At 36.4% G+C, this 8873-nt stretch overlaps 1 pseudogene; it reads left to right on the top strand.

The window, feature by feature from the left end:
- The first annotated feature begins 742 nt into the window (after window positions 1–742).
- On the top strand, window positions 743–1850 carry LOC101964156 (60 kDa heat shock protein, mitochondrial pseudogene; annotated as a pseudogene).
- The last annotated feature ends 7023 nt before the right edge of the window (window positions 1851–8873 follow it).

The raw sequence follows: 8873 nt of genomic DNA, 5'->3' as shown, positions 1-8873 counted from the left end.
GAGAGACCAGGAACTGGGAAATCTCCAGGCAAGAGAGGAAGATAGTACTGGGTGCTCAAGTCATATGAACAAGCAGTCCCAAAAAGAGACCTGTGAGGTGCAGTCTCCCTGCAGGACTGGCAGGTGGCACTCCCCCAATTCCAGGCGCCCTACACCAGGACCAGTCTTCCCACCTTCTCTACCTCCATCATCCTGAGGGCAGAGATACCAGCTTATAACAGACAACTCCACCTATTGCATAAGAAGGGAAGCAGGAAAGAAATGGATCCCTAAAACTAGAAACAACCCTGGTTTCTTCCTTCAAATATTTTTTTTCTCTTTCTCTTTTAACCTTCTATGCTCTGGTCCTCACATCCCCCAACATATGTGAAACCAAGAACTTCGTATGAAATAGGATTTTGAGGACTGAGTCTTCTGAATAATATAATATAGAGGTTTTGTATATGCCCATTTTTTCTTTTCATTTTTCTTCTTTCATTTTTCTTTTCCCCTCCAAATTTTACTATTTTAACATCCTGTATTTTTCTAAATATATATGTGTGTTTGTTTGAGAAAAATTGAAGGCATTCCCTCTAAAAACTGGAATAAGATAGAGATGCCCTCTTTCACCACTTCTATTCAACATAGTTCTTGAAATACTGGTCAGAGCAATTAGACAAAAGAGATTAAAAAGATATATAGCCCTCACTCGCCCCAGACGGTCTGCCTTGTGGCGTGCACTCCCTGCCGATGCCCCACAGAAATGCTTCGACTACCCACAGTCCTTGGCCAGATGAGACCAGTGTCTAGGGGACTGGCTCCTCATCTCATTCGGGCTTATGCCAAAGATGTAAAATTTGGTGCAGATGCCCAAGCCTTAATGCTTCAAGGTGTAGACCTTTTAGCCAACACTGTAGCTGTTACAAAGGGAAGAAAGGTAATTATTGAACAGAGTTGGGGAAGTCCCAAAGTAACAAAAGATGGTGTGACTGTTGATGGAGAATCTCTAAGTACACTTGTTTTGAATAGGCTAAAAGTTGATCTTCAGGTTGTGGCAGTTAAAGCTCTAGGTTTTGGTGACAATAGAAAGAACCAACTTAAAGATATGGCTATTGCTACTGGTGGTGCAGTGTTTGGTGAGGAGGATTTGACCCTAAATATTGAAGATGTTCAGCCTCATGATTTAGGAAAAGTTGGAGAAGTCATTGTCACCAAAGATGATGCCATGCCTTTGAAAGGAAAAAGTGATGAATCTCAATTTGAAAATCATACTCAAGAAATCACAGAGCAATTAGAAACCACAAATAGTGAATATGAAAAGGAAAAACTTAATGAACGATTGGCAAAACTTTCAGATGGACTAGCTGTGCTGAAGGTTGGTGGGACAAGTAACGTCGAAGTGAATGAAAAAAAAGACAAAGTTACAGATGTCCTCAATGCTACAAGAGCTGCCATTGAAGAAGACATTGTTCTGGGTGGGGGCTATGCTCTGCCTAGCCTTGGACTCACTAATTCCAGCTAATGAGGATCAGAAAATTGGTATAGAAATCATTAAAAAAAAAAAACACCACTTAGCAATGACCATTGCTAAGAATGCAGGTGTTAAAGGCTCTTTGATAGTTTAGAAAATTCTGCAGAGTTCCTTAGAAGTTGGCTATGATGCTATGCTTGGAGATTTTGTGAATATGGTAGGAAAAGGACTCACTGGTCCAACAAGGGTTGTAAGAACTGCCTTACCAGATGCTGCTGGAGTTGCTTCTCTGTTAACTACAGGAGAAGTCATAGTCACAGAAATTCCTAAAGAAGAAAAGGACCCTGGAATGGGCACAATGGGTAGAATGGGAGGTGGTATGGGAGGAGGCATGTTCTAATTCTCAGAATAGTGCTTTGCCATTTATTAGTAAACTGTGACTCAAGGCTAGGGTCCTCACCAATAACTTCAGAGAAGTCAGTTGAAGAGAATGACTGAAGAAAAGGCTGGTTGATGTTTAATAAAATCACTATAACCATCAGTTACTGGTTTCAGTTGACAGTGTATAATGGTTTACTGCTGTCATTGTCCATGCCTACAGATAATTTATTTTGTATTTTTGAATAAAGACATTTGTACATTCCTGATACTAGGTGCAAGAGCCTTGTACCAATGCACTGCTTTCAACTTAAATCACAAGGCATTTACTACTATTCTGCTAAAACCAGGATTTTAGTGCTTGCCATAACCAGATGAGAAGTTCAGAAGCAGCCTTTCTGTGAGAATAATTGTGTACAAACTAAAGAAATATCCAATTATGTGACAACCTTTGTGTAATAAAAATTTGTTTAAAGTTAAAAAAGGATATATATAGGAAAAGAAGAACTGAAATTATCACTATTTGCTGACAATATGATTCTATACCTAGAAAACCCAAAAAGCTCCACCAGAATACTTCTAGAACTAGTAAATGAATTCAGCAATGTAGCAGGATATAAAATCAACATGCATAAATCAAAGGCATTTCCACATATCAGTGACATATCCTCTAAGAGGGAAATGAGGAAAACTACCCCATTTACAATAGACTCAAAAAAATAGTATACTTGGAAATCAACTTAACAAAAGAGGTGAAAGATCTATACAATGAAAACTACAGAACTCTAAAGAAAGAAATCAAACAAAACTTTAGAAGATGGAAAGATCTCCCTTGCTCTTGGATAGGCAGAATTAATATTATCAAGATGACCATACTTCCGAAAGTACTATATAGATTTAATGCAATCCTGATCAAAATCCTAATGACATTCCTCAAAGAAATAGAAAAAGCAATCATGAAATTCATCTGGAAAAATAAGAGACCCAGAATAGCTAAAGCAATCCTTAGCAAGAAGAGTGAAGCAGGTGGCATCACTATACCAGAACTTAAACTATATTATAAAGAAATAGTAACAAAAACAGCATGGTATTAGCACCAAAACTGACTGGTAGACCAATGGTACAGAATAGAGGACACAGAAACTAACCCACAAAACTACAGTTATCTTATATTAGACAAAGGTGCCAAGAACATGCATTGGAGAAAAGGTAGCCTCTTCAACAAATGGTGCTGGGAAAACTGGAAATCCATATGTAGTAAAATGAAATTAAACTCCTATCTCTCACCATGCACAAAACTCAACTCAAAATGGATCAAGGACTTAGAAATATAACCAAAAACACTGCATCTAATAGAAGAAAAATTAGGCCCTAATTTCTATCATGTGGGATTAGGCCCCAACTTCCTTCATAAGACACCTGTGGCACAAGAATTAAAATCAAGAATCAATAAATGGTATGGATTCAAACTAAAGAGTTTCTTCTCAGCAAAAGAAACAATCTGTGTGGTGAATAGAGAGCCTACATCTTGGGAGCAAATCTTTATCCCTTACACATCAGATAGAGCACTAATCTCTAGGGTATATATAAAGAACTCAAAAAGCTAAGCACCAAAAAAAAAAAACAAAACCAAATAATCCAATCAATAAATGGGCCAAGGAACTGAAAAGATACTTCTAAGAAGAGGATATACAATCAATCATCAAATATACGAAAAAAATGTACATCATTACTAGCAATTAGAGAAATGCAAATCAAAATCACTCTTAAGATATCATCTCACTCCAGTCAGAATGGCAGCTATTATGAAGACAAACAACAATAAATGTTGGTGAGGATTTGGGGGAAATGGTACACTCATACACTGCTGGTGGAACTGCAAATTGGGGCAGCCAATATGGAAAGTAGTATGGAGATTCCTTGAAAAACTGGGAATAGAGCCACCATTTGTCCCAGCTATCCCTTTCCTGGGTGTATACCCAAAGGACTTAAAAACAGCATACTACAGGGACACAGCCACATCAATTTTTATAGCAACACAATTCACAATAGTTAAACTGTGGAACCAACCCAGATGCCATTCAATAGATGAATGGATACAAAAAAAATTTGGCAATAAAAGAGAATAAAATCATAGCATTTGCAGGTAAATGGATGGCATTGGAGAAGATAATGCTAAGTGACGTTAGCCAATCCCCCCCAAAAGAATTACTGAATGTTTTCTCTGATATAAGGAGGCGGATTCATAGTGGGGTAGGGAGGGGGAGCATGAGAGGAATAGACAAACTCTAGATAGGGCAGAGGAGTTGGAGGGGAAAGGAGAGAGCAAGGGGTTAGCAAGGATGGTGGAATGTGATGGATATTATTGTCCAAAGTACATGTAGTTTAAAACAATATGATTTTCAGCTCTAGAATTCTGATAATGAAGAGGGATAATGTGAATTATCATATAAGTCCTGTAAATGTCTTGGATTGAACTGTTGACTCCTGACTGTTTCTATTTCAATTACTCAACAACAAAGTCATAGTATAAATGCTTGCAGCTAAAATTCATATTAATTTATATCACAATCATTTTGAGTTATGCATTATTGGTTTTATGTCTTTAGAATTCATATGCAATTATAAAACAAATTTTTAAATTGTAAATTAATTAAAGGTAGATGTGATAGACAGTTGCCATCAAAATCCCTTCTCCCCATTTTTTTCATGGTAATAAGATCTCATTTAGGAATATATTCAGCCAGATGAAAACATTACTTCTCAGCTTTCTGCAGAAGTATAACTATCCAGGCCTGGGATAGCTCAAAAGTAGAACATTTTCCTAGCAAGTGTAAGGCTCTGAGTTTGACCCTCAACACAGCAAAAACAAAACAAAAAGTAAAACTGACTGTGTGTGTCCAAGTTCTTACTAGTGGACTGTGCATGGAAGAGGAATGAGTGATTCCTGCATCTCTTGCCTTCAAGAAAAAACTGTTTTTCTTCCCCTCTTTCCTTTTTCTTCTGGCTGAAAATGGCTGCAACAACTTTGATGACCCATTTAGGGGACAAAAGAGCAGACCTGTCAGCATGAGACCTTGGCTGACTGCACTTCACGCTGTGCAGCCCACCTGCCTCCCTGAGCTACTGACTGAAAGAGGAAAGATGTGCCCTTCGGTCTGACCCGATCCACTTGGGGGCCTTTGTTGCCACAGTTTAGCCCATACCCTAACTAATCTATGTCATCCCATAGTACCTTCTTAGTTACTGCAAAAGTTTAACTTATGAGTACTAGAAAAAATAAAATCTTCTTTACTTTTAGTTGCAAATTCATCTGAGGGATTACATACTCATATTCCACTACTATGCACAATTATTAGGACACTCTCTAACAAGGATATTTCAGCCTTCAAATTTATGAGATTTTTCAAAGGAAAAAAATGAATTGATTATGTTGAAAAGCAAAAGATTATTCCTGAATCAGTGGTTGGAAGAGTTTAATGCTCTCAGTAAGATCATAGAGTAGTATGATAAACAGACAAATAATCTTGTATGAATTATACATAAAGAGGAAAAAAAGGCGAGAAACAATTGCCCTTTGGGTTTAAGATGTGTTGTAAGTGTTGCTGGGCTGATGAAGTACTTTGTAGCAAAGCCATGTGCCTTATTTGATACCCTAAATCAAATGCATGATCTCAAGAAGAATAAAAAAAGACATCTAGTGCCTTAGGCAAGGAACCCATGTAGTTCCCCAGAACACGCTGCTTTGCCCTAGAGTGAAAGCCCAGCCTCCCCCATCCTTACGGCACCTTGCCCTGTGTGGCTGTTGGAACACCTTAAACTGTTACAAGCTAAATTTAAAGCAAATTAATGAAGAATTATTTCTTTTAAATAGGAAAAGCACAAATGTATGTTCTTTTTTAAATAAACTACAATAGATATGTAAATAAGATTTTAAGAAAAAAGAAGCTCATTTTTATATGACTCTCTGCATAGGTTATATCCATATTCTTTCTGCAGAGGCAATTTATTGAACTAGAGGGACATTCCTTTTCTGAAACAGTTGCTCCCCAAAACCCTAATGATTACATACTGAGACTTAAACTCAATTCAAGTGAATAGATTCAACCACTTAATAACTTTGAAAACATTACATTCCCTTATAACCATGAGTATGGGGAGAATGGGAGTCGTGTTGATGTTATATTGATAAAATTGCTTAAATCTTGGCATATAGTATACATAGGACATCTGGGTTATTATTTTACTTATACAAATGGAAGAATCATACATACATTGTCTTGAACTTTGTTTTTCTAACATATCACAGAGATATTTTTAAATCATCATATTCAGATTGGCCTCATCCTTTTGAATTAAACTCACGGTGTTCAATTTATACAGATTATTACTATTCATCTAATCAATGTTGACACTTAAGTAGTTCCCAATATTTGTTATTACAGATTATTGTACAGAAATACATATGTGTGTTGACAAATTATTTCAAATATAATCAATAGTGGTAAATTCCTAACCATGCATTTATTTATAGGGTTAAAAAATATATGCCTGGGGCTGGGGATGTGGCTCAAGCAGTAGCACGCTCACCTGGCATGCGTACGGCCCGGGTTCGATCCTCAGCACCACATATAAACAAAGATGTTGTGTCCGCCGAAAACTAAAAAAAAAAATAAATATTAAAATTCTTAAAAATAAATGTATATATATATATATATATATATATATATGCCTTTCTATTGCACAGATATTACAAATCTGCCCTTTAAAAAGTTCTCAGACACACACAATCACTCATACTAGTAATTCCAACCACTTGAGAGGCTGAAGAAGAAGGATCACTTGAGCCTAGGAATTCAGGCCAGAGTAGAAACATAGTGGGATTCCTATCACCAAAAAAAATAAAACTAAACAAGTTATCATAAATATACCTCCCATAACTGACGCTCTTGCCAAACATGGTTTTTATAAGCTCATTTCCCCCAACATGATTTCCCCCAATATGACCAGAAATATGATTCTCATATTACATAATTGATGCACTTATCTAAATGTACTGGCAGGTAGGGGCAGATAAACGTACCTAAGTGTATTAATGTGTTTAGACTGCCGTAACAAAAATACCATAGACTGTAAGTAGTTTATTCATATAAATTCCTATAGCATCCATTAAGGCAGTACTAATATAATACAAAGTATCACTACTTCAATACCATGTTGTTTCAAAAAGATTAAGCAAGAAACATTTGTTTCTCCCAGTTTTAGGAGCTGTGAAGTTCAAGATAAGTTATCAACATGTTCTGTATCTGGTGAGAAACTCTCCTCTAGCTCATAGACCATCATCTCCTTGTGTCATCAAATGACAGAAAAAGGGCAAGAAACTCTCTATCCTACTCACAGAGCTCTCCCATCATGACTTAGTCACACCCAGAAATCCCTGCCTCCTGAGGTGCACATTCAGGGGTAAGACTTCAGCATTAGAATTTGTGGAGAACACAAAACATTCAGTCTAGTACGCTGTGTACAATCATAAGAAAAAGACTTTACTAATTAACTGAGGGTTATTAAAGTTATATTCTGGGTCCCCTTTAAATATCTTGGTACTTTTTAAAGCTTCAAAATGCTACTTATACATATTTGAATAACAGATACTGTAAACCAAATGGAAAGGTGATTTCTTACATCTTTACCAAAACACTCCTGACCACTGCCCTTAATGATCTAAAATATTACACATGGAGCTTCCCCCAAATCAAATAGGGTTAAGTGATACTTAATTTCCTACAGGCCTTTTTTCTTTTATTCTTAAGTTAGTGATCTTTGGCAAACACCAGCAATATAATTCAGCTTATGACAGGAAACAGATGTTCAAGCCCACAGAAATTAAAATTAAGTGCTTCAAACAGCTAAAATTTTATGGCCAGATTTATTATTTATATTTCCCCAAAGTAACAATAAAATTGATATGTTTCAGAACTCTTTGGGAAGATGTAAGTAGTTTATTCATATAAATTCCTATAACATCCATTAATGTAGTACTAATATAAAGTATCATTACTTCAAGAGAAAAGCATAGGCCAATTTTCCGTATCATTTACATTATATAGTACAAAAATATTTTAAAAATCAAATATGCAGATTTGTGCATGAAAGAAAATTATATAACTAAGGTAGGGGGACTGGTTTTAATCAATATGGGAGTCTGCTGTTTGGAGAGACCTACCAGTAATGAGAGCTTTCAGCATACACAGAAATTGAACATGAACATGTTCTCTAGAGATTTACCTGAACTTGAAAACTCTAAAACAACCACATTTGTGTCATATTCATGCTGTTTCAAAAAGATTTTCTGTCCAATAACATAAAATGAACAGACTGCTAAATTCTCATTTATTTTCCTTATTCTTTCCTGCTTTCTCTCCTTCTTTCCCTGGTAAGCAGATATTCATGTTTTCACATATATGTATCAATCTGAGCCCCAGCTAGTGAGTCAGTACAAAGACCTAGGGGCTTGTAGTTGTGATGGTGGATTTCTCACTTTGTTCTGGTTCAAGCAGATGCCAGCCTAGCAGCTATCTGTAGCCATTAAGGACACAAAGAGAAAAATAACCGCCAATGGCTGTTGGGAAAAGCCTCATGATCTGCCAGCTGTTGTACTTCAAATGCTGCCGAAATATGAGGACAGGAGGGATAACATGAGCAAAATTCAACCATGGTGTTAGCGGGTGCCATAGGAAGAAGTTCTGTTTGAACCAGCTGGGAAAGGGCTTACACAGAGGGACATAGCAATTATCTTTCTGAAAATTACAGAAAATGATAACTTCCATATCCTTGAAAATTAAATAAGATATGCCAAATCGGCCAAATCTCTAAGTTGCTCTCTAAATTCTGTATTTGTAGTAAGCTATCCATTATACTGGATAATGTTAATATATCATGTATTGCATGACTCATTTTACTAGGATTATATCTTGTATAATTTTAATCAGTGTTTTTTTTTCCTATTGATTAACATTTCCTGATAACTGAATTGCTGGAAGGGGGG

This window comes from Ictidomys tridecemlineatus, chromosome 8 (genome assembly GCF_052094955.1).
Source record: "Ictidomys tridecemlineatus isolate mIctTri1 chromosome 8, mIctTri1.hap1, whole genome shotgun sequence".
Classification (NCBI taxonomy): Eukaryota; Metazoa; Chordata; class Mammalia; order Rodentia; family Sciuridae; genus Ictidomys; species Ictidomys tridecemlineatus.
This window is presented reverse-complemented; position numbering and strand designations above follow the sequence as displayed.